This window comes from Varroa destructor, unplaced genomic scaffold, assembly GCF_002443255.2.
Source record: "Varroa destructor unplaced genomic scaffold, Vdes_3.0 BEIS01000005.1, whole genome shotgun sequence".
NCBI lineage: Eukaryota > Metazoa > Arthropoda > Arachnida > Mesostigmata > Varroidae > Varroa > Varroa destructor.
Window position 1 is genome coordinate 3190405 of NW_019211458.1, and position 27732 is coordinate 3218136.

The 27732-nt window shown below is 39.1% G+C and overlaps 2 long non-coding RNA genes across 9 annotated transcripts in view; one reads left to right on the plus strand and one right to left on the minus strand.

Moving 5' to 3' along the window:
• The window catches only part of LOC111251423 (uncharacterized), a 53096-nt gene that overhangs the window by 5235 nt on the left and 20129 nt on the right, over nucleotides 1–27732 (plus strand). For 2 of the 6 annotated variants that reach the window (XR_015328564.1, XR_015328566.1), the window contains exons 2-4: nucleotides 8172–8220; nucleotides 8631–8879; nucleotides 11449–27600. The exons of the other annotated variants lie outside the window; for them this stretch is intronic. This is a non-coding gene — a long non-coding RNA (uncharacterized LOC111251423). The remainder of the gene's footprint in view (nucleotides 1–8171; nucleotides 8221–8630; nucleotides 8880–11448; nucleotides 27601–27732) is intronic. 6 annotated transcript variants of the gene reach the window in all.
• LOC147755183 (uncharacterized) lies at nucleotides 214–11639 on the minus strand. 3 transcript variants are annotated; one of them, XR_015328574.1, is made up of 3 exons: nucleotides 11498–11639; nucleotides 9501–9639; nucleotides 214–534 (listed from the first exon to the last, which is right to left on the minus strand). It is a non-coding gene; the product is annotated as an uncharacterized LOC147755183 (long non-coding RNA). The 3 variants fall into 3 exon arrangements; XR_015328572.1 differs by lacking the exon at nucleotides 214–534 and adding an exon at nucleotides 3120–3993; XR_015328573.1 differs by lacking the exon at nucleotides 214–534 and adding an exon at nucleotides 3120–4046.

Consider the following 27732-nt stretch of genomic DNA (forward strand, 5'->3'; position numbering starts at 1 on the left):
TATATAAATTTTCATAAAAAAAAACATAACTTCAATAAATTCAATGTAAATTTTATTATTCCTCATAAGTGACTTAAATGTTTATTACAAATATTGTAATCTATTAAATACTTACTGCTTCTGGAAGAAAATTATAGAATTTTTAAAGAAGAAATGTTTATTATTTTTTTGTAATCCACGTATATATAATTAACGAAATTTACTCATCAGTTAAACACTATACGACTAACACTTTTCCTTTTTTTTAAGCACCAAGTGTATCTTTGTTTGTTGCAGAAGCTCTTTGACATAAATAACATGTCTGATATTTACAAGCCACTTATTTTTTTAATACTGAAGTCGAGCGATCCGAGCAAAGTTTATTCGTTGGGAAATGGGAAGTAATCAGTAAAAACTCACAGATACGTCACAGAAAAATGGTCGCTAGAGCCAACACGTAAATTTTCTGTCATGCGTTAAACCGTAACGGACTCCTGATTTTAGACGATGCTACGTCTCAGATGAGATATATGTTAGACTCAAATATTTCGGCAACTGAAATAGAAAATATTAAGTGGATATTCTATGTTAAGAAAATGATCAATAAGTCTATATAAATGTAGAAAAAATTATCTATTAAGATGGCCATTATTTTGGGCATTTTTTTTTCATTGAAAATCACCTACTATCATTTTAGATACATCTAAATAAATTTTGCTATATTATGGCTCATAGTTGATGTTTTCGAGCAGTGACATTTATATGGGTATTTTTCCCTCAATATTTTTCTGGTGAGTTTGCGATGAAGATCTAACTTTATACACTTTTAGAGGGACAAATCTACCAGCTCGTATTTCTGCATTACGGCAATACCTTTGATTGCTATAGCAGAAATCAGCTTTGTGCAAAATTAACGCTATTAAAATATACTGAGTGAAATTTTTTGCACAAATAATAGGTAAAATAATAATAACCATTATAGCTTGTATAATGCTATTTTCTAAGGCTCCAGATAAGTAATTCATTTTCAAATACACAAAAAGGGGTTATCCTAGAACTCAGTTTTCTAGACCCATTTCTCGTCTTATGGAAGCCTGCACTACATGTATATTTCAATAGAGCAAATAGACAATTACTGTTTTTTGTCCGCTGAATTGGTTTCTTGGTAGTTATTTAACATATTCTAAGGTTTTGTTAAATCCTAGGGGGGTTGTAGGTTTGTAAACTGAAACTTGTACGGAACATTACATTAGTCCATGTTAAGTCTCTTAACATGGACTGTAACATGGGTCGGTTCTGTCCCTTTTCTGTTACGAACGATTCCAGCATCGACTTAATCCTTGCTTTCCTTGCCTCGTCAATATTAAAAGAGAAACGTGGTCGCCTGAAAGAAGAAATCTAAATAGATGTTCATGGCAAGCCTTATTTAGTTACAGAAAGTTTGAAGGTCTGGTTTGATATTGGATAAGCTGGTAGAGCACATAGACATTGAAAAATATAAGCTTGCGCCCTTCTTTTGAACTTCACTTTGTATAATAGTACATGGGGCTAACAGTGGCTTTCATACGTGGTATAGTTAATAGCATGAGGCGGTTGATTGTCCAGGTGATCTCTTGTTTGTTTTAGGTGGAGCGTGCTTTTAATAATAAATAGCATTTTTTTTTTACCGCGGAACCGCTCGTTATTGTGAAAGACAGGAACTATATGCAATGCATTTTTCTACTAGCTGCTGAAAGGTCTTAACTTTGATGCCTCACTGTAGGGAACGATGTTTATGGCATGGCCAACCGTTTCATTGAGGTTGTTTGCAATATATTCGTTATACAGGCATATTATATAAACGTCAAGAATACTGATGAAAACAAATATAGCCAGGATCTATAGCTTGAAGGGGGGGCATCACGCCACCTATCAAACCATTATCCCCTTAAATAAGTAAATAAATACTTAAATAAGTAGCAATCGAATTTAGCAAAGGTTGCTTTCTTATAAGAGAAAGTAGATAGATCTGGCATATAAACTTATGTCTGAAGCACGTGGGTTCACGTCGATGCAACAAGTCTGCAAACATCATAGAAATGTTCCGTGGTTGTGTATTAAATTCCCTCAATGATTATACCATTGGATTAAGAAGTAACGGTAGCCTGGCGTAAAGTATCTTGCTGTCACGTGCTGTCAACAATGATTCGGATATGTAAATTGTTCTATAATTTATACTTTTGTCGTAGTACAGATTTATTATATTCTACAATTAAGTAAAACTCAATCGTATTTTTACTCAATCTAACAATTATAACAGACGGATGTCAATATGTCGGCTTGTAATGGTCATGCCAGTTACTTCCGCCGCAGACAGATTAAGATAAGATTTTGTAGTTTACATTGACTCCAGCTAATGGATCAATGATTACACGGTGAAGCGTTTAGGTACGTCTCGTTTAAGAGAAGTTTAAATTCTCGTTATTTAGTAACAGGCGCAGCTCTGGTATCCCAAAAGTATCATTAAATGTATATAGAAGTTCATTCTAGCCCGTGATCATTACTACTACACTTTGATAAAACTAACGGCGATCTTGGATATGTAAAGTTAGGCACTTTAAAAAAAAACTGGGAAAAACTTAGCCTTGTAGGTTTCTAGTTGACACAACCTTGGAATTAAGGCCACGCAATACACATTGACGTGTATGCTAAATCGAGAACTTTTGTTGCTTCAAGAAAGAGTGATGGCTCTTACTTGAAACAGGGACTCTGGTTTTGGGTTTCAGCGCACATCCACGACTGAACCCACCGTACCTATCTTCGACGATTACAAGAGTGTCGAAAATTATAGAATAAACAAAAATCCTATTCAAAGGGTGCGTTGAGTTATAACATACCTGCGAGACGTCGTGTTCCATCATGGCAATCTCAAACAAAAAGGGCTTTTAGATGCGGCTATCGCATTTATGAGATGGTTATTTTTTAGGTACAGGGCTTCGTCTCAGTATTAAAATTCCCGCTAACGGCCTCTTGACTATGCCGCGTACACTCGAGGCAGCAAAATCGAATAATACAAATTTAATGAAACGTCTCAACTAGGCGCATCTTCGGCAACAAAGGCATGCGTGCATGTCGATGTCAAATAATGGTTTCGAATCGTGTAAGATGGTAAAACAATCGTAACTAGAGCCATATAGATCTGAAGTTACGTGTCAAGTTTATTTGAAACATGTGGTTATGGACAAGTATGTACATTTACCTAAATGATGAAACATGTACTAGACAAAGATATAATTGAATGCATAGCAGGCACTTGTTTCGTTTCGGAGTTGTGTTTCTTAGCTAGCTAAAATCTAAAATGGTTTCTGTTAGCTATTCCCGCCTAAGTTGGGATCATGCGGTCCTTCTTGGTAGGTGTACGGGTCCCTCGAGGAACCAGTCAGACGCCATTGAGAACCTCTCTCAATGAAAGCACCACTGGTTGGTCTACGCGGAGAGAGGCCTATGTCCATCTTGACGAAAAATCGTATCCATGCAGGGAGAAGTATACATGAGTCTGTCCATGCGTTTGATGTAGACCCATACACTCCGATCCAGGCAAGCGTACACATATATACATGGCCCTGAATGGCCATCTACCCACGCAGGCATACGTTGCTATACTGTGCGGCAAAGTGATGCCGAAGGAACCATCGGGCGGTCCCATGTGACCAGCTAAGGAAACATCGCTATTATTGTTACAGCAATACAACAAACACTGCATGTGATAGGCAGCACGCTGCAAGGTGAAAAGGAACAAGGAGAATAGAAAGGGACCGGTGGACGCCTGTCGGCAGAATGAGTCGCTGCTACGCGCTGGGTTGCTGAGTGGTCGGCATTTGTTCGTCTCCAAACCTTTATAGCGGTCCAGCAAGTCGATATTACACCAGAGTTCCATCTTCCATCTCTATGTGCTATTGCGATGCGCCAGCGTGGGCCTACCGACCGGTGATGTTAGAGAAGACCCCATTTGAATCGTCCCCAGAGTGTCGTTGCCTGGGACGACGCAGAGAAGCTAAATGAGCACGTATGGAGCTGTTGAAACACGACTAAATAGTAAAATAAATTATAGTTATCGACGGCAATTACTTTATTATTTAGAAATCTGAATCTCTAGCTGGAACTATCCAGACCACTATCTGTAGTGCGAAAATTAAAATCTACCTTAAATTGTCCCAATTTGCGCTGTATTTAAACATTAATAACCTACCCTCCTTGAGCGTACAGTCCTTCGATCGCCTAAAAGTGTTACCAAATTATTATCGTCAGCTAGTTAAGATATTGATAAAATCCGTCTCACGTCTACACATTAAACGACGTAAACGCCGTGACATGCCCTGTGAAATTACCCCAAAGCTTCTGCTATACATCCCAAACGATTCGTGCTCGCCTTGCGAATATAAAATTAGACCGACGACGATATCTGGCCCAGCTTATTCGTGATTACTAGATTAAGATTTGTTTTTCCGTGATTTACGTTCCTGACTATTGATAACCTCAAATACTAACAAAGCCACTTATTGCATTATAATAATTTCATTACAATGTTACCACTGAAACGATTCTATATTTTTCTGAAGTACTGCCGCATGTGACTTCAGATAGAATGGCTTGAAGATCATAAACGATATTGGGAGCTGAACTACGGTTTTTCCTAGTCGATTTCGGCAGAATAGTACAGTTACTTATTGCTTAGGATCGAAACTTTCGCTTATCATCGTCTCTTGATAGCAGACCTTTAACTGCATGAGTAACAATGGATAACCCACAATTCTTCTCTATCTCTCTACATCCCAGGTTCAGCTCTTTGGACCATTCGACCGTTTCACTGCATTCAACACCGAATTATTTTTTGTGTCTGTAAAACTATTTACTAACAAAATTGCCGTTAGTATATTGAATACGTTTGCCACAATTTAAATAACTTTTAAGTGGTATAAGCATTACCTTTCGTGAATTATTACTATTAATAATGTTGGCTATACTTCCCAATATGTGTACCATTCTGCCTCGAATTTTGCCAACGACACAGTTTACGTAAATGAACATATTGGGGAAAATAGTGTTGCCCGCTCTATTACCATACATAACAAGAGCTTGACGATTATGGCAATCTAGACTTAAGTTTTCGTCGTCAGCTAATCTCAGGTAAAACAAAAACGGCCTAAATGAAAGACGAAATATCGTCGCTGACAATCTATTGGAAATAGAATTCAGCTGAATCCTATCTCGTTCAGATGCCTGCGTACGATCACATCTATAATTTCTTTGAGGATACGACGAGAGCGAGCGCGGTGGCTGTTGAAGCGTCTGTACCTCTGTCTGTCTACATTGGACATCGGACTCAATCTCCCGACGGCCTGCGATCTGCGTACGGCAACGGTACGCAGGACGGACCAACGAAGAGAGTTTCTCTCCTCGCCCTCCTCTCTCCTTGTTTGTAAGTGTCGCTAGCGGCGTTCTCCTGGATGGCTTATTTTGAGCAGCGCTTCTGTGCAAAAGTCCTAGCCAGTGTGATGGCGAGCTTGCTACTCGGGTGTTCGCCTTAATCCGACGAAATTCTCGCAGGACGCTGCCAATCTCGCGACACTGAACGCAGCCGTAAATCCCGAGATAGCGGAACGCTGAGCTAGTGCTTACAGCCCGTGAATAAACCGAATAAGTCCTCATTAAGATGCGCGTTGGCTCAGTACGTTTCTGTGCATGGAACAGCACGGCATAGCGGTCCAGCTTGCTGTAAGGCCCTCAAAGACTGGCCTGCCCCTTGTGGGTATACAAACGAGAAACGGAACCACTTCAAAAGAGTCGTAACACAGCTATTCTTCTACAAGCCCTCTAGCTACTGGGTCGACGATTGTAGCCGCGCCTAAAAGAATACCAACATATATATATATATATATATATATCTATATAGCATTAAATGAATTGTTTGCTAATTGACACTTTAGATAAAGCAGTTTTTTGGTCGCTTTTTTTCGGTCAACGTGTTTTCTAGTCGATAAGGACGCATAGCAGTTTATACATTTTCATTACAGTCTCTCTCTTTATCTATTTACAAAGTTAACCACATAAGTTAGCGTGAAATAACGTAATGTTACGAGTGATGCCAAAAATATATTCGTAAGGCAAAATGTCAGGTAGCAGATGGTAAAAAAGATCCTACAGTAACTTTAGGCGGCCCGTTAATAAGTACGCGGGCAATATTTATAAACGACTGTGTTTTGCTTAATTGGCGCACAAATTTTTTGAGGCGCTTTGTTTCGATCCAAGTCGGCTTTGCCGGATTCCTGCGCGGAAATTCAATGCACGGAATCTTGGCGGTGGCAAATATCTTAATGTTTCGAAAACAAACTGATTCTAGAGTATCTGTTTTTGGTCATTTATAAATGAATATAGCTTTTTTCTACGTGGCAAAGAAGTAGACCGAAGAAGAGCGCGCTTCCTAAGAATCACCCGTAATACTGTCAGTATAAATATAGAACTATCAAGAATCGTATGGAAAGCAGAAAGTCTTCCGCATTTTTCTTACATCTAAGGTATTATATATACCGTATACATCTGACGTATCTGTACGTAACCGGCGATGTTGCAGTATGGCACTGTTGGCTAACTTTCATTTCTCATCGAAGATTAAAGTTGAAATGGCGCAGAAATAAGTGGAAGGCTTTCCCTTTCAAGGGGCACGAAATAACTTAAACAAAAGCTAATTCAAAAAACCTCCATTGCTTAACTCTGAACGAGATATTAAGTCACGAACAATTCCAATGCAGGCGATTATATAAGATGAAACTCAAATTTGCAGGACTTAACACAAAAAAAACCTATATAACGTTCCAGATCTGTATATGCTGCTCGTCACCCGATCAAACCTAAGCCTGACCTAAGGCTATGATATTAATCCCACTGGCAAGCTACAATTGGATAAAAATAAGAAAATAATCTATCCTTAGATGTTTGTTACATATAGAGTCATTCAGTAACGAAGGTATTAGGTGGTTGCATTATTTTTGTCAATTCACTTACGGACGGCCCGTTCTGCATGCCTATGAGGGCAATTGTTCATGTTTATTTTGGGATTCGTTGGGTTTTTCCAATAGAACTCACTAAAATACTCTATCAACATGACGTTTAACTCAAAATGCCATCTAAATTCCTCTATTCGTTACATATTAACGAATCATATGCGTCGAGAATTATAAGCAACGATTCACGTGTTGGGACGGCGACATTTTTTCAAACGACTAATGTCTAGATATTTAACCTTCATATATTTTCTTGTGTCAGTGTGCAATAATCAAGGACAGCGTTTATCTAGAATTTCTCTTGCAAACAACTAGTCCATAGCTCTTAGGTATTTGCCCATTCGTTCTTAATGGCATATGCCCTGGAAGATAGAGCCCTATGACTTGAAAAGAACCATAGCTCTCGACATAAAATGCTTATACTTAAGCATGTGCACGGTATTAAGATTAGTTCCCAAAGATCGATAACTGCATCTGGTGAGAACACGTGACACTCGTGTCGGATCATATCTTCGGTTACCTCGAAAAATATAGGGATACGATCTGGTGCTTGAGTCCGAGCACCGAGAGGGCTTGATAGGGTACTGTCTTTGTCAACTGCCTGCCATCAAACAAATCTGTCAGTCCTTAAAATTATTGATTATAAGTAAGTTCTTTTCTATTGAGGCTGTTTATACCAACAAGGCCGAAAAAATCTTGGACAATACGAAAATGTGGAATTGTCCGAAATTCGTTGACGGTCTATTAACATTCAATGTATTTTCCTTTCCTAAAAATTAATCAACGAAAGCCATTCTTTACGACATTAAAATATCAAAACTCATATCATCAACAAATTTGTTGTCTCCCCTGGAATAGAGCTGGAATCATTACCTCCAAAAAAGTGTGAAGACTAAGTAAAATCCAATACAAATATTTTGATAAGCCACTTTCTTTGCCACGAAAAAGCCTCATCGAGACAATAAGAGCTGTTTGTAACGTGGCGTAAAGGTATCTCCACTGAGCATACTGGACATTCGGCCGAGTATTACTGCATCCGCTCCACTTAGTTATATCATAATCGAGGAAAATGGTTAGTTTTGCACGAGCAACACCTCTCCCGTAACCTATTTTAATTTTTTATGTTTCTTCTTTTTTCTCTCTTCTTTCTAGAACGGGCCCGAGTCGAAGTAATAGCGGATATCAACATTTTTTGGCAACAGTGTGTATTGTGCTAATATTAATTCAATAGACTTAAGGCTAACTTGGCCATTTTTCAGCACCATTGTGTGGGAAAGCTCAGTCCATGGGAATACTGTGTTCCGCCCTTCAAATAGATAAGGCTTATTCGCTCAACTCCCTTAAATGCTAAATAATGATGACAGATTTCATTTAATCATATTTTTGTGCAAAATGATAATCTGCGTATTAGCTCAAATATCTAGCGCCACCTTGCAGAGATAATGAAAGCCACTATCTATTTCTTAACAAATGGAGATTCATTTATGTGCTTTTGCTGATAGTAATCAAATGCTTTATGAGTACGTATCAACAATACAGTCTCACGACATCGGGGTGGCATTTGCGAAATTTCACGCCTTTTAATTCCCCCCCCCCCCTTTCCCAAAGCAGAGGATGGCCAACTTCAAATACGGGAACGGGTGAACATAAGCAAAAAGTGACCCCACAAGGTTCAAGGTGTCTGTGGCCGCGATCCTGCCCCCTTCTAAATTTCATCACCCTCGTCTTAGACGCCCTGTGTGTCGGGTATTAGGACACAGCGTGGAGGGTACGACGTAGGCTGTACTTCAATTGTGGACCCAAAATCCATCTGAGCTCGTTAGATAGGACGACAAGTATGGTTCAAGGAAGGGCTGTACGGTAAGCTAAAGTTTCAATTAGATACTGCGTGTAGATTTTGAGATTCACGATGTTTTAGTGGACGAATTCCAGGTGGCTGCCTACATCTACACGTAGCGACGGATTTTCGTATTTGACCGTTCACGTAGTCGCAGTTTAGGCAAGGAGGTTCATTGCTATGGGTATGTGAGCTCGCCTACATGCGTCCTCCGAAAGCAAGTGATTCTTACCTTAGCTCTGATTAGCTTCGTTGAAAATATATCGACAACCGGACGTTCTTGGTACACCAGAAAAGTCGGTATAGAGTTGGGATAGACTAATCAGAAACTGCAGACTGCAAACGTCTTTTGAAGGGCCATGGTGTGATTTAAGTTTGGTTGACCGAAATGACAATGAAGTCGCCGACTGCCCATTTTCTAGGATTTAGTAAAAATAATCAATTAAGGTGCTATAAGGAATTAAGGTGGCTGTCCTTGGTATAAGTGCTTCATTTTATTTAATATAACAGCAATACCAAATACTTGCAGAATGACGAACGCTTTAACATTATTGTTTGGGGCCCTTTAGAATTATCGTATAATAGATCGGACTGTAAACTTTAAGGAGGACCAATTCCGAAAAGAATACAAGTTTGATAGTTACCTTAAGCCAATTCTTTAAAAGCTCTCCCCGTGATCACGCAGTTGTAGCGTGTTTGCCTGCTGAACTTAGAAACACATGACATTGTCTAAAGTCAGAATCAGGCGTCGATACATTTTGTTTTGTTCTGGAAGCCAGCCGTCTGAAACAAATAGTTAGCGTCAGTACCAGACGCAAATATTAACAATACTTACTTAGTACTTTAACATCTGTCATAACGCTCGCTATAGACAATTGTTTGAAGGAAACTATCCGAAAACTTGGGCGAGAATTTTGACTGTTTGCAATTTAATCTTCATTAGATAATGTTGAAAAGGCGTACTGACGTTCTAATGATACAAGCAATAGGAGTTACGCTAATTTTCACCTAGAAAAAGCAATGTGAGAAACTTATGCATCAGAATTGGCCCATTCTTTCATGCATTCTTTCATTTATCATTGAAAAACTTCAATCAGCTATCTGTGTTGTGGCTAAGTGTAACTTAACAAGAGCACCACTGACAAGATAATTTATCTTAAACAAAGCTTAGCTTATCCGAAATGTATATATCATAGATTATGCAGTAATATTTTCGCTCAAGAACTTCGTAGTGACTGCTGGACGTTCTCTTTAGTCTTCTCGAAGCGCTAGACGCATTATCACTGAACTGCTACAAATGCTTAAGCCTTAAGTACGGGAATGGCCCAATGTAGTTTAACGCAGAGCGTATATCAAAACTCTACTTTTAGCGTAAATCCTAATTAATTAGCTTAGCATGAATCAACGATGGTGAGGGTAACGTTAGAAGAAAAAAACCTACAAATCCTCTGTTTGCTCGTGCGCTAGCTTGGCCGTACCGCTTGGATCGGCGTTCACTCGGCCGGTTCAAACGACCGAAGCAGCTGATTGGAACCGACTGCAAATGATTTTATTTTGAGCAACTACATAAATATACTAAAGTGTCTTCGCAGTAACTACGAAGTAGGACACATGCGAGTGATCGTTGTGATTAATTATCGTTCGTTTATCCGTTAATAACCGCAAGTGTCTTCCTGGTACAAAGGCTTATTCAAGGTTCTCGTTTCTACATAATCTACAGACGCCGTACTACGTTGATGGCAGATTATTGTGAATATTCTTTTACTACTATAGTGCTCCTTGGAAAGGCACAAAAACGTGCCGAAATATAAATCAAGTAAGGCTAAACGAAATAATAAACATGGTAGAATCAGAGAGCAGTAAATGTAAGAAGTACGGCCAGTGTAGAGGAAGACCCCGATATGGATAATGGAAAGCACAAAGGTAGTGGCCGCAATGCTAAATTCCCACACACTGTTGATTTGTTTAATAGATAGGTAACGTCCTAGCGGTATATATGCTACCTTTATATGTTCTTTATGTGTTCGATCCCACACTACAACACGTCCCTGAGATTAACAGGCAAATACGTTATCCACTATGCTACTACGGACACTTTATGTTAGCCTGATCAAACCGTAATAACTAACGATGAATCTATCAGACGAAGCTAATTACTCTGATACGATTGGAAATCTATTCAGTGCAGCGAGTTAACGTTTACAGCGTCTCTTGGCAGATGCAAGATAAGTTCCGCTTTAGAATCTCAGACGTCGAACAGATATCTAATATGGCCTGAATTGTTGTCACCTCAAAAAGCTTGTCTAAAACGTTTATACTACGTGGATCGATAATTATTTCGTTTTCTAAAATCGTAACGGGCAATATTATTTGTTCTACTACTGTAATGTGAGAAGAAAAGCATTTATATGTACTATACATTTTTACCAGTGTTAGATATCAATAATTCATTGACAACTGCAGCCATGCATGCACTAGTGCTTGCTGGTGCTGTACCCGAGACGGAAAGCGAGCTTTATTTATATAGGAGTACTTTAAGACCCTGAAGAGCTGACTATAAAGGAGCTACGTTGTCCCGTTGACTTTTTTCAGCCCGTTTCCTTCCCTAGCCTAATCCCAAGGAAGCGTCTTCAGACCGTACCAGAACATCGCAGCCTGTGCCGGTGTCCCGAATTGTCACCTCTAGGAAGTCGAGTATGAAGTGACACTGCCGCTGCCGTCTCTATTGTAGCCATTGTCACGGGCAGGCAAAGCTATCTACCGAGTCACCATTAAGGGGAAATGGAGTAGTTGTAGTAGTAGTAGTAGTTATGGCGGTTGTAAGGACTGTAGCAGGCTGTTAAGCCCTGAGAGCCTCAGGAGCTGCTGGAACGAAAGGTAATGCGAATGCTGATTTAGTAAAACGAAGAAGGCACACCAGCATGGGAAAAACCTTAGGACAAAGGAACTACATACACCATAACTATGTTAATTTCTTGATGTCGATTTAAAGAAAGACATAGAAAGATAAGGAAATTGAAATACAAATTGCCTTCATGTATTCATCAAATCTAGTCCGTGCGTCATATGGTCACAAGCTACACGGAACGGTTATCCATAGTATCTATAGTAGTGTATATTCTTCTGTCGTGCAGAAATTGGAAACTAAGCAAAGTAGGGTAGTGCTTGTTTAGCGATTGTGTTCAGACACAACAGGCCTTTTATTTTATTTCAGTGAAACTCTTTTTTTTTTTGTTTTATCAGAAATTGGTTGATTTTTAACGAAACGTAAGTTTCAAATATGTTGCCTCTTAAGGACTCGTATTCTTATTTGATCGCACTTTTGTTTACGCTCCCAGTGAAACGTTTTATCTATCTATAAATCTTATCTATATAAAATGGAGGGGCATAAGGAGTACAACTTCGTTGTATGGCTTGTTTAATTTTAAGTCAAGCCAATATGTATATTTTTGCTGACGATTAGCTCAGTTTTTTAGCTTGTTTATAGTTTGTATGCAAACATACTTTGAGTGTACTGAGTAAGATTTATTAGTTTTTTTCTAAATTCTATCAATCCTTCCATATATCGTATTATAATCATTTTTTAGTGATTTTCAGAATATTAATGCTCATTTGGACTTGCGGTTCGTGTCTTCGTAATTATTAGCATATTACCAGTATTTCGAATATAATTAAGACATTTTTACAGATAAAATACGTGCGTACCTTAGAATGGCATATAGCTTAGGTGTATGGCATAGGTGGCTTTGTCTGAGACCTCGGGCTGGGCATATGGGTAGGGGTTAGCTTAGGCGTTGAGGGCGGCTTAGTTTAGGCGTAGGTTTAGCTTACGCCGAGGGTTGGATGGATTAGGTAGGTGTGGCCTTAAAAAACGAAAACATCTGTTGCAGAAAAATCAAAATCCACACGATTATATTGTACTGCCATGTGTTTTACATTGTAGGTATTCAGTATTATGAGCGAAGTGGTGAACGTGGTAATAAGTTAAGCTGACATGTCAGAGAAAAGCTCTCTTCATATTGCTAATATTTTTCGCTAAGTACGCCACATCTAGAGACTGAAGATTTCTGTGTTTAACGATTTCAAATTCACTTAACACATATCTTAGAGAGAGATCGATATGCGTCATGTTATATACCATGGTGGGATTATGTGTTGTTATTATGTGTGTGTGTGTGCTCTCCAGCTAGGTTGTTTAACATCTACTGGTCATAAATTATACACGGAAAAATTTATTTTTAGCACAGCTACAAGTGCAACAAAAATATTCGTCTGCATGTACATGTGTCAGTAACTGTATATGCATGTGTTTTCTTCACCATTATAATTTTAAACTCCATTATTTTCGAAAATCTTTGCAAAACATTCTGAGATTGTTTCTTAAACATGTTTTACGCATCTCTAGATATTGGCCTAGTTGTGTACGCGCCTAACTGCAGTCGCCGTTCTTTAGAACGCACGAGCTCATATCAGATCACCATTTCTTCTTCCAGAGTACAACATAACCTTCTAGTCGTGCGCATTTTCTTCAGAGATGTTTTTACTTAGCTAGTGATTCATAAGAAAAACCCCAAGAAAATTTTAGACATTTGTGACGTGCGTTTTGATTTTAGCTCCTTTTCCCTCGCGTATGCCACTTGATTCCACCCCTAAAATGGTCTCCTATCTTCAGCAGCCTCGCAGTGATTATGGCCAGACTTAATTTCCCTGATACGCGCGCTCTGTATCATTTATGTATTTATTCATCATCATTTAATGTACTACAAGTTGAATCACACTATTTATGCCGCACGTACATAGGACTTATATATTAGCTCTATACGTGACGAACGCTAATCTCATACCAACATTAAAATGCTACATATCGAGACACTTTTTTTTGTATCCAAGGTGTACTTCTTAGAAGACCATTCTGTGGGAGATTGTTGTTAGAACTTTTAGAATTGAAGAGCCATACAAAACCTGGCGTCCGGCGAGGGTTCTACATTCTACAGAAACATTCTAAGGTGTCGACCTAAAAAATTTCGCATTAAACATTTGAAAATCGAGGCCGTGTCTCGTGAAGCATCACTGCGAAAGTGGATGGGTGGCGGAAGCCGACCCATCTGAATGTGCACGGGTGTGAGCACTCGATTTCGGCGCGTATGACAATTTTATACTTGTCTACTTCAGATAAATTATTAGGGCAAAAGATCGAACAAATGGGTGCCACACGGTCCATGTGAGGATCAAAAATAGACTTTTTACGTTGAGCCATTCCTGCACCGAACTCAACTTGTAACTTGTCACTACAAGTAAAGTCAATCTTCTATGGATGCAACTGAACTGTTGGTACATTTGCAAATGTACAGCTGCGAATATGTCTAATGCGGGTGGTGTGCGCTACAGCTTCACGATTCCAATATAGTTGAAATGTACTATCAAAAATTGAAGTGGATTATAAAAAAACGACGTATTAAGCAGTCAATATCTGTGAACAAAGGTAAATTACTCCCACTGCACGGCAACTTACAAGTATTACCATGTTACGTTTCTTACATTGGATATTCTAGTTCTTCATCTATGGCACCTCTGGTACGAAGAAAACCAAATTGTCTCATATAGATTTTAAAGAAAAAATGTTCTTTGAAATGATTTGTCAGTATACATTTGATAGTTTTTTTAATTTCCTTTATGGCTCCAAGAGTCTAACGGTGGCGTTATGGATGACATATTGTGAAAGAAAGTGTACATTTACTAAGCAAAAAGTACACGTACTTGGTCTATGTGCCATCATTCCTCTGCTTGTGTAATTCTTTTCCTTGACCCATTTGTGGTGAGGTAGGACAGACGATTCGTTGTAAACTTATTTTTGTTTGTTGTGGCATTTCTATTTGATTGAACTGATAGGTTCTACAGGGACGCTTCTTAACCTTAGAACGATTCAACTGCATTGCGGATCGTTGTTTCAATGTGGGACGTGTTGTCATGTCGAGTTAGCCTTAACTCCTTATTTCCCAATACTGAAATCCAATATTTCGTGTTGAAACCTTGCCCCGCGGCAACTTTTAGATGGGCTCATATTTCATAAATGTCCAAAGGAGGATGCCCGCGTGCCCACCAGTCACGTATTGCTGACATTAAAGCAAGAGCAGGGCAATTCGTGTTCGTGAAAAGGCCATTGTCACAAATTCGACTAAAAATACATTTATCTTTAGCCTCAATTAGTTTCATCTAGACTTGAAATCGTTGCCGTACGTACACGAGAACGGCAAAACAGACATACCTATACATCAAATAACGTGCTAGCGTGGAACAATTGCAATTATGGTTTTACTGAATACGAAGGTCATGGCTATTAGGTACGAATTCGTTTGCTACCGTTGTGGCTCTATTGGCATACACTGTTGCTCAAGTTCCATATGCAGAAAAAGTTTTACCTTATTGAAATTAGCATTTCTAACAAGAACGAATAAATACGAGAGAGTTATTTATATACACGAATTGTTGGGCGATCTTTGTGATGACCTAGCGAGCGTACTACGTTCGAATCAAGCACCTGCGGAAATTGAAGCACGATCTTCTACTATGAGTAACACACGAACGTTTCGCTGGAGTTCTAAGTATGGACGCAGAAAGGCGCACTCTTCTAGTGATTTTCAGGTAAAAATGTCGACCGCTATTAGTTCAACGAAATGGAACGCTATAACGTTCCTAGGTATTTTCTGTCAGGCGTTGTTTCATGTTGGAAGCTAATTGCATCAAGCGGTTCAAATCGCAGAACATTTTAACAATCAATGAACATCTGTTTTTAGATTTTCGGCGACGTTATGATAGTACTGAAGATATGATGCCCTGCTTGTTATTTATTATAACATTTTCATATCTACCAGTTTCCCAAAATGGTATTTGACAACTGCAGATTAATAAAACTGAAAGTAGACGGTAAACGGAAACGGTAGAGAATATCCATAGATCCAATAGACGCAACAACTCACATGACTAATGATGAACACTTTAAAATATGGCCTATTATTAGAATCACTGTTAGAATGATGAGATCAGATATATTATTTACAGCCTGGCCCATAACACACTAGGACTATATGCCTGATGCACGTTAGAAAACCGTACGTTATTTTTCTACGATTTATCTGTACCAAGCAGTTATTATTGTGTTCTTGAAACAAAACGCAACGATGTGTAAACTACTCAGTCACGCCGGTAAAATGCACATTTTAATGGAACTTATCTTGGACGTATTTGTCGCATGGGTGTAATGTAGGCATTAAAATAGTATGCCTCATAAATATTGAAAGCCGAAGAGTTCTCGCATAATCAGTCGATGCCCTAGTGAACGATGTGTGCAATATCTTACTGAGAAAAGCCAAAGTTATCGTTCATTACTTATCGGGGCATCGCACAGATAGTACACCGGTTCCGAAATCTTACAAACGGAATTCTGTAAATTTCTGGCTTCAGATGCAAGCTTATGTTCGAACGATAAGCTTCTTATAGGTGCACCTTGAGCATCTATCCTGAAACATCGACTTGTCGGCAAGTTGGCCCTTTCACCCAGCCCCTGACTCAGCTCAGATAAACCTTTTAAAAATTTAATCGTACTTTACCTCACTCTTTTTGTTCTCGACATCAGCTTTTCTAATCTCAGTTGGCTTAGTTACATTTATTAATAATTTGATGAAGCAATAATTGCTGCTAATAATTGCAGCAAATCTATATATAATACATTTTCAGCTGTAGTGTCCCCACCCTGTCATCCCGATACCACATTCTTGCTTTACAACAACCTCGTTGAAATATCTATGCCATGTTGGACTCGAGCATTACGTCTCGCGTACATGAGTTTCTAGGTAAAATTTTGTTCAGGCTTCGCCTGAACCTTTCGGTGTCTCCATGCAACGTTATGAAAATAGAATAAAGATTTTTTTGAAAAATGAGCCGAGATTATGGCAGGCACTTTAAAAAAGAGAATGTACCAGGCTCCCCTTGAGCCATCCATTCTTAAGATGTTCATAACGTAACAACAGTTACTTTGATTGAAAAACTGCGCTGACTTCCAGGATTTCAAGTCTATAAGCAAACATTAGCAGAGTAAACATTTCCTCGGGTTAATTGAAATTATCCCGGGGTTTTTGAACGCTTTGTACCGCTCGCAGTTGTGCTTCAGACCTTCTATTTAGCCTAGGTTAGATTTTGCAGTGAAGGCTGGAGTGTGTCCCGCATATGCAATGATGAAATATGTACAATTATGAATAGCATGCGTATTTCATCTATATTTGTAAGTAAAACTAAGCGCTCAAATATTTTTTGTTTTTTGAGTTCAAGCGAATTTTGAATAGGTTCTAATTTTGGAACCGCAAACAAATTTGGCTGCCGGAAGGACAGCGTTTCTTCATTATATTAGTGGGGCTGTCTTCCAGATTCTCTTGGGCATCGTAGTCGATTAGATTGCTCGTGTCACGTAAGTTGCAGCGGTCCCGAAAGATAGGCACCTCAACTTCTTTAGGAAATATGCAATGTACATAAATCCAATACTATAGTCGATTACATGGTCCGAAAATGGTTTCTTAGCTTTCGAAGCGGTAACTTGAGCAACCAAGACAAGATATATATAACCCTGCAGGTTACGATTATAAGGACGCGCAGGACACACAGGAACATCCAAATAGACTGTTTCAAGACATGTAACAATCACAGATTATGTGAATGGAGGAGCGATCTGGGTGCTTTATGATCCGCAATATCATCAAGTGATAACATCCTCTAAGTTTGAACGGAGAAAGCTCCTTCCTTACAAAGATAGTTACGGATGAGAAAACAAGGATAATCTATAATAACTACACTTAGGGCAGATTATGGTCAAAGCGTGGCAGCTCCCTTTGGAAGATTAAAACAGGAGCTTATCCCAAGAAGATGCTGGCATTGCAGAAAGGTGTTCGTCTATGAGCTTTTGTCAAACAATTAAAGCGAAATTTTAGTTAAAATGTGTGTTATAAATAGCTCGACCATTTGTGTGTACGGAAAATAGCCGGCTGCTTTTGTAGGATCAAATCACATTTATCATGATTATGAACGTCCTACTTCACACATATTTTCAACGACCTGCTAAAGACTATCAGAGTTTAATTGGGATGTTTTGCCGTTAATCAGATTACAATGTCAACTCAGCTTTTTCTGATTATAATTTTTTTCAATTTTTGCAAAATGCCTTTAATAAGAAAAATTTAGATGTTCAGAAGGCGTAAAAAAACATGATGGTTACCTTATCTCAAATCCGCTTATCGATGTAAGAACTAAAAGTCCGCGTTTGTCTGATTGTTGGGCCGAAAACGCTCGAACGAACTCTTGCAGTGGATGAATTGAGCTGATTTTTTTGGGTTGCTACAGATTCATTCTGGGAAGACCTGCGGCGAGGATGGAGCCGGTTGGCCAAATACCCTTTCGAGAGGAGAAGTTTTTTCCATAGTGTCATGTTATTTTGATTGATCGTGGATCGACAGCAAGGGCATTTCATTTACATTAGCGTTTACGTACACTGAAACGGCCCTTAAGATTGTTCGCGCCAGTATATCATCAGAATAAAAATCGAGTTGCGTTTACAAGTGCGCTCAATTTGTCTTGTACAAACAACAAACCGTTTTCAAACTGTATTTTAGAAAAAAAAAAATAAAAAAACCTATTAGGTTATAGCTTTTTAACGAATATCTGACCACTATCCGACGCCACTTCTATTATAAACGTAGTTAGCTTTTTACGTCTACACAGATTGTATGTATAATATGATGAATAGCAAAACAATGGTGAGGCCGCCTAAAACCGTAACCGTACGATCGCTGCTCTGTCGGTACTATCGAGCTGACATAGTATCAGTTAACCTGTGTAACAACAAAATGAAAATACGCTTTGAGTTACTTTCGAGTGATTTTTTAAGCGAGTTTGTAATAAGCTGAAGTGGCTGAACAGTTGGTTAGGCGAGCAAAATGTCGAAAAAAAAAAAATGTTTGTAAAATAAATTAAAAACAATAAAGAAAGTCCGTAAGGGTTAGTGACGACTTAGAGACAGAATCAATAAGCCAACGGAAATCCAAGTGTCTAAATTCTTACTTGACTATATACTAACGAAAAGAATAAACCACTCCTTAAACTTTGGTGGCGTCCTACAAACGGAGTTAACACATCAATGAAAACATTTTCAAGTTATTTCAATGAAATGTTTTTATAAATTGATATATAATATAATATAATTTAATTGTACGTACAAAGAAGATTGGGTGACAGGTCAGCCCACTGTATCATTCGCAACGTCGTAGGTAAACTGCCAACCGACCTTACTCACGTGTGTCCCAAAAACTGAATTAACACCCCATATTTAAAAATCACAGTGGTGAAATATACTAAAGGTCAACATGTCACTTTTTTAATAACAAATTTAGAGTTGGTTCATATCCCTGGCAAGCGTATACGAACAAAATAGCTCCAAAATGTTTAGGTACGACTGGGCAGGCATAGGCGGGAAAACTACAGTTTATCCTTTTTACGTCAGGCTGGATTTAATATCAAACAATTATAGTTGTTAAATTAAACGGGCCCGGACCGAAACCCACAGACCCGTCCCGTAAGGGTATCGACTTCGAGAAAAATTGAATTGAAAAGCTGCTTGTAGGATGAACGAGGCTTCGTTCAAGTTGCCTAAGCAAAAATGGCTTGCATCCAAAATTAGGTGCAGTTCCGAAGCGAATTTATGGGATAATATCGTTAGAGAAAGTTTATTTTATTCCTAATAATATTCTGCCATTTTAGCTTCCGTACAATGCACTCAAGCGGACTCTATAGTATTTAAGACAAAGCTTATCTGTAAGGTGTGTAGCTTTATTACTGCTAGTACATGGTGTACGTAGAACTATAGTGTCTTATTTTTAACTTCTGTTGCATATTTTTCTTGTTAATTGCTGGTTACTAACTATATTAATATTACCTGTTTTTCCATATAGTTAAAACTTGTTTTCTATGTGACCTAATCCTGTGATGATTCTCCCACTGGTTTTCAAAATCCAGACAAGCAACGATTTTGTAAGGGACATACAGTTTAAGATTGGCTGCATTGAGCTTACGGGATACTATTTTCTCGGGATTATATAATTGATCAGTAAAGTATAATTACACCTTCCCTGTAGTATTCCCTGTGAAAAATTCCATATGCACTAAAGTTAGTATTAATTCAATGGCAAGAAGACTACTAAAAGAAGATCAGTTATTCGCAGTATTGACTTCCGATAGATTCACAAGTATACTCGAGAGCGAAAAATGGATATCTTTGAAGAATCGAAGTAGATAGAACAAAGCGTTACGGTGAAGATAATAATATACAATTGTCCGCACTTAAGCTTCGGGTTGTTTTTTTAGGGCAAAGGTTTGATAGTAACTTGATAATAATTTGATAATAACAAAATCCGGACACCGGAGCCAGAACCTGAATGCTTCTTCAAACTCCGTTTGATTAAAGCAAAAATACCTTAATGTATAAAAAGCGCACTAGAAATGGCGCAATACTAGCATAAAATTATTATATTACAATGTATTATTGATGTATTATATACCTTAAAACCATAGTAAGAAAATTTTTTTCGTTTTACATTTTTCAATTGGAATCGATAGAATACAATATTGAATTTCAATGTTTTCTTAATAAAGTACTTGCAAAATGTGTAGTCGTTATAAATCTGTTCTGTTGCCTAACACAGACGACGGAAAAGAGATCTTTCAAATTATTGGTTTCTTATAGCCATTGATTACAGCCAACAAACACGCTTATTGTTTAGAACCCTTATTGCTCCTGTGCCTTTCGGTCATTTTCGCTCTCCTGAGCCTCTGGCAGATCAATCTTGTGGGCTATCTTTACAGTTTGGAGGTAGCGGTAAAAGCAGGGATGGTTGAACCCCTCCAAGAGCGTCTGAGATCACGCCTCCCGGCATCACATGCTTTTTGCCTAACGTGACGACCTGGCGGATTCATTCAGCACTGATTCAAGCAGACCATTACTTAGCTCTGCTATGCGACGAGCGGCTGGCAACAATTAATAGCCTGCAGAGGCGAAAGGGTTTTGCACGGACAACAGTTTTTGTATACCAATGAAAAGCAGAAATCGTAGCTCTTGTGCGCATCTGTAAAATGGTAAAGGGGGAATTGCGCTACCAAAGAGTTACGTTTTTATAGGAGAGAACTTCGAAGTGGACTTCACGATTGAAGTGAATTCGACTAGATAATAAGCGAAGAATGTTGCCTGCGAATAGTCATTTGCAAATTGTGCATCAATAGTCAAAGGCATGCCACTGGGTTGAGCGTTAGCTATCGTTCTGAACTGAGACCTGTTACCGAATAACGTGAATCCAAAAACACCAGCGATGTTGATGCCCAGTTGAAGAAGTGCATGAATATTGTAGATGGGGCCGAACAGGCATACCGTGTTATTTGTTACGATGATTGTGATAAGTAGACGTCGCAACTGCTTAATATTGCCAACTGATTTTGTTGCGTCTTATGGCTATTGTGTGAATCATATGCTAAACAGTGCATGTGTTATGAGCGCTCTCTACTTTTTTACCATTAGTTGGGCGGAAAGACCCCCTTGACATAAGACAAGACTATTGGAGAATATACTGTGCAGATGCGCTTTTACCTTGCATCATTAACGTGTGTTATGATTTCCTATTAACTGACCTTTGTAGTCGACCTCTGACCTGAAGTTCTCCCTGGTGTCCTTCTAGATACATTTATGGAAGCAGTAAAGTGCGTACTGTCTCTCGTAACCGTGTACCTTCTTACCTAGCGTGGCTTAATTTTCCGAAGATGCCACCACAGAATTATCACAAAGTAACCGTCATTGAAATCACGGCATAAAGTGATGAGGCGCAAATTTTTGTTGGGAAGTAAAAGGAACTGCGATATGTTTCGTAACACACCATAAAGAAATAACTCCTGATATGGACTTTCTCGGTATCCATTACAACAGCAAAAACGCTATTACTCAAAAAAATTTCACACAATGTATACCATACGAATTCTAGTTTGACGAGTATACTCAAACGCGACTTGAAGTAATTTAATTATAAAAGTCCTGAAAGGTGATCATGGATACTATAGCATCGTAAAAAATATCCTTTTGATCCTTGTAATAAACTACGATGTGGAATTAATCTAATCGAGATTAAAAAAAAATGGTCGCGTGATTGTGTTCACATAAAAAAAAAATATATATATATACGAAAAAAAAAAAAACGTATGGTATAGTTCGATAACAATCATACGAGTGTTAACAAATTTAAATTCATCATCATCATGTGTAAATACTGATAGAATTGTTTCAGCTGTGAGTATGATACGGATAAAGGTGGCAAATGAACATTGTTAAAGTAGAAAAATGTCTAGTTAGTTTCTCTGATTTGCAGTACGTTCAGCTCCGGAAGGTAACGTACGATATATCAGAAGTGGGCAAAATGTCAAAAAGAGTATTTGTCGCTTGTGCAAGATAACAACATATATTTTCTTTTGACAGCCATGGTACGTATGTATGATGATGTCCAACCTTCTAAGGCCGCCGGGTAGGTAGGTAGGTAGGTAGGTTGGTTGAAGTAACCACTGCTATAACAAGAATCGTAAAGAAGTTTTTAGAAGAATAAATATTCTTGCTGTAAGACGCCTTATTCTATTGGGTCCTAAACGAACTCTACAAAAAGGAGCACTTTGGGTGCGTTTACTATTGCTATTATTATTATCTTCATGGACTTAAATGAACGGTGAGAGGTAAAACAATTGCAATTCTCCTCTGTCTTTTGGCAGAAGGCCGTTCTTGCTTCGCTCACGTACTCTGTAGTGTGTACGTGTCACAATTACTTTTCGCTTATTGCGGTGATAGTAGAAAGTGGAGGTAGGAGCTGACTGGAAGAGACAGCGGCAAAAGGTTCTGCGGCTGGAAGAATTAGTTTGGTCATAGGCCATACAATCAATGTGCTGATGAGGAGCTTGTGCAGTGTCGGTGCAATAGATGTAAACGCGAATCCCTGAGGAAGCTACGTAACAATTTTCAAATGCGCGCACCTACTCGTTCGAATAACGAACGTGATTGTAAAGGTCAAATAGCCAGTGTCTTGAGATAACAAAATATCTATAACGACGCTGCACAAACTTTACACCGCATCGGCTGTTCGAAGTAGAAAAATGTTATCGCATACGCTTGGAGTAGAATTAATTTTGCAGCAGAGAATGGAAAAGAAAATTAAAGCCCTAACCAGGATTCCGTAATTCGTTTCTCTATTTCGGCCAACAGTTGTTCTTCATTCAGGCGACGAATATTCAGATGACCTTATCATAGTATAGATAATATTAGGACCAAGCCCACACTGAAATACAGGGGTGCGTACAGACGTAGGGCAAGAAACAATGAGACCGTTTATATCTACATCGTGATTCGGCACATGTGGCTCTTCTTGTCGGTGTAGAAAATGTTTCAATTGACTCTAAGTAGAAACACACTATCCCTGTCTAGTAATAGAGTTCCACTTTCATGATCATTTGTACGTAGCGCATGTCAGAGGACACTCTTCTCTGCACTTCGTCGAATACAATGCAGCACACAAGTAAATAGCATATTTCGTTCATTTAATCTATGTGCACGATACCGTGCAAAAAGGTTGTTTATACGGTTGTATAGAACATCGGTCACTCTGGCGTTCCACAGCGCTCCATACCTGTAGCGTTGAATCCGTGATTTTCGTGATACTCATTTACAGAGCGAAGAACAGTCAGACAAGCCAACAAATATGGACTGCATATCCTAATGGCACTTTGCAGTTCACAATCGCTCGTTTTCCTGATGTTGCAAAAACAGAACGTTGTGGGATGCTTCAGCGATCGATGACACTTTACATACAATGAACTGCTCAATTGTCATCTGGACTCACTCACACAAACACTCCGGATTCAGTTAAGTTAGATAATTTATTTGTTTAGCCCAATATTTGCATTGCAGACCTCATCTGTGTCTAATGCCTCTCATTTGATTTTATCAAAGAGATTTATTCACTCATCATCGCAACTTCATGATGACAAACGAGGGGTTCCGTGTATTTAATTAAACCATTTGTTTGTTAACAGATACGCAATCAGAAAATGCTGTTACAATAATAATAAGGCATTATGGGCACAAAAATAGGGAAAGCTTTCTAAGTGGAGTTTATATGCGGGTACGTCCATCCAATGCTATTGTAGCATTGGCTTACAGGACTCTTACGTAATAGCTGTTGTTTGTTGGCCTGATTTATTTGGCTACAATAAATTCAGTGTTTTTTTTTGCAACGAGCTGCTAACGAACCGTCATACGTTTAACTAAACCAAGTAGAGCTGCGCGAACAACCCTAGACATAGCACATAGCTAGTCCACCAGGGTGTTTCCAGCGCCACGTTCAATCAAAAAGCGGTCGCCTATAACAAAACCCATTTTTCACTTTAAAATGTGGCAATTTATTAATTCAGTCAAGCCATTCCACGAGTTAGCAGGTTCTGAACTTCTAGAATAATACTCAATCATCATGTCTGCTTCTAAAAGATCGTGACTAGCAGATTGTCACAAAAACTCAAAAAATATAAAGGTATGCGTTTGAAAAAAATGTTACGTAGTTAGCCAGCGTTCAACTTTAACATTTTATTTCATTACACATGTTTTGTAGCTATGTTCTTAACAAGGATTTGTAGCTAAAGGGAATATAAGTGATAATAAATATGGCTCCGTTTTTTTTTCGGCTACGGCCCGCAATGCCATCTGCTGCGTTTGGTGCCGAAATTTCTTGTAGTTTTTCAAAATTATTTATTGTAACCATAACTTAAGGTTACAACATGTCCTTATAGGTCACCCAGCAAACGCTATGATTCTCTCCGGTCTCATTGCTAGCATAATGTTCGGTCTCACCGTTTGTTCTAAGTCTCGTTCCCGTTGCGGCTAGTGACGCTGACATTCTGCACGAAAAATCGGGATTCAATAAACATCTAATGTAATTGATTTATCGCCAGACATTAGTCTGGTCTCTGTTTCGAAACCGTTGCGGATAGCTGACTACCTAGCGGAAAAGCTAGTTAAGCCATCAGATGGAGAATTGTTGCCGAGTATGGCTGTCGTAAAATAAGCGCATGTAAGACCGCATAGTGTGATAATTCCAACAAGATACCAATTCATTTTTTGAAGCCAAAAGTGTGGTTTTGGCACCAAAATCACGATGCTTTGGCTTTAGGTACTTTAGGAAAGCCTTGCAGCAATTTATCATCTCCCTCACGAAATACACATAATTTTAAACGAGCCAATAGAACATGCTCGCAATGCTCATAACGAATATAACGAAGGCTCATAACAGGAAAAAGTCAGCTCAGATTTGATTTGATCGCACCAATGTCCACCTTCTCTTGAAAAATAAGCTCGTGTCTTTTAGTCCTCAATGCGCAACAGCCATTGTGAAGTGCGTCCATAACATAAAGGAATATGCATTGGGTCATATCCTCAACAGATACGTATTCATATGCGAACAATAGGCCAGCAAGTTAGATGCCGTGTGCTCTTAGTTTACCTCTTCTTTTGTCCTTTCGACCGGCCCAGTTTGAGTCGCACTATGGGCATGTTGAAGATAAACTTCGTTTACTGGCTGATCATCTTAGCTAGATGCCGACTCCTTGCGACACGCTCATGGCAATAGACCCCGACAATCAAGTTGTAGCCAAGATGCAGCCAGCACGCCATGCTTTGTTATGATTAGTAAATATGGACAGACTCCCTGAACGTGCCCAGGAAGCTTTCCAGTATTTGAAGTATATACAAGTATGAAGGGTATAACGTATGCGCAGAATTTGGTTGAAATTTTCTGTCCGTCGTAGAGTTCCTCCGTCTTCCCAGAAAGGAGAGGAATCGGTTCAACTATATTTGCTGCCTTGTCCAGAGGGTCAGATAGATTTTAGACTCATAGCCAAACTATAGCCTGAATCTTATCCGCTATCTCCCGATTTAAACATGATCTGTTTAAAACAATGCGAACACCACGATGGCAAATGTATCTTAAAATGGTTCAAGACCCGTCTGATCGTCGATGCAGAACGACAGCCATGTAAGCAGCGAATGCACTACGGCAGCTTACCTGATTAGCTTCTGGGCCGTCTTCTCGGGCGTGTTTGAGTCATGAGATACTCCACCTCACGCGATGTCGTTGTTCGCCATGGTGTAGGAAGAGCTAATGTCAACACACCATAATATATTTCAGTAACAGTTCATGTTGCTATATCCCAAATGCGCTTTCGTATTGGCACCGCGGTGTTGGATCTTTGAATTGTGGCGAGGAATCGTTAAAGAAAGCGTCTGCTACAAACTGCTCTCCGGCCTACTAACTACAATACCGTACATTAGTTTGGAAAGTGTTCGTACCGTCCCAACGGAGAAACATACATCCTTAAGAGAACGCCCTATGGAAAACATATAGGGGGCCCCAGTGGTCGACGTCCAGAGAGCATTAGTCACGCTGTACGCGATGTTCGTCGATTTCAAAGGGACCTTCGACATGGCTCCCAGATTATGCTCACGCCTATCGACGTGGCAGTCTCTATTAATCTGTTCACCACTCTACATCAGAACAATATAGCCATTAAAAACCGAGTGACCAGACTTCCGCCTTTTACATTGACAACTGGTTAAGGGGCTCAACTAAGGGGCTATTTTCTGTTTTACTGAAGGGCATTCTTGATTAAAAAAGAGAGCCGAAGAAATTAGTCGAAATCATCATGTATACGGACGACTTAGGGATATGCGAGTCTAACAGGTTTCTGATGCAGTCAACTCTAGTCCGGCTCTTCGTGCCAGTCACAGGGCCTGATAAACCTGACTAAGGCAGGGGAAGCAGGACAGCGATCTCCTTGTACCATGATCACTCCCTTTATTTAGGGTTGTCATCTCGTCAACGGCGAAAGTTTTGTCGCACATGTTTTCGAAAGACGTAATATCTGCTGCTTGAGCGATCAAATTGCTTTATCGTTTGTCGCTCGCAACCGCTCCCAGCTTGACCTCAAAACAGCTCAATAGCAACATGTGGGAAATGCACCATTTGGGAGGATCTCGATCTTCGAACGATTCAATCGTGCCAGAGGTCTTTCTTCAAGAGAGCATTGGGACTACATATAACGATCGGATATTGCCTCGCCTATCTTTTAGTCAACTTGCTAGTGCTGTGTAAAGACCTGCATGATTGCTTCGAGCACTCGGCAACAGAGACCTTCAAGGCAAACCTCAACAACTGGAGGTAAAAAATCTTCGAAGATCGATAAGAACTTTTTTAATCCGGGTGCGATAAAAATGGTTAATGTAAAGAGGTGGATCGAAAATCTCCTTGCCGACTCGCCTCTGTTGACTCTCAGTAACGGAATCTAAAACTAACCTTAGAAATTGAGAGCAAAAATCGGAGCAATTTGACAATTGGGATTTGCTAAGGAATAGCGAATGCGTCGACTAAACCGACATGCCCTAACTTTCTTTACCATAGATTTTACCATACTTTACGTTTTACCATAGATTTTGCAGAGAGTCACGAGTCTGACGGCAAATGCGGATGCTCCAGATGCGAAAGGAACTGTGATAGGTATCATGCCCGTTACGCTTTGGTGCCATTGTTACGACATTTGCCAGATTATCGAAGTGCTACAAATGCCTATAATCGATATCAAGTAAGGTGCCTTAATGATTCTATATTTGTTTCAATCTTGTGATATTGTGTTGTTAATTTGTGTATGTAAAATGTGTAAGTACCATTAGCAAAGGTAAATGAATGAAATTGCGCGTGATCGCAACCGGTGCTT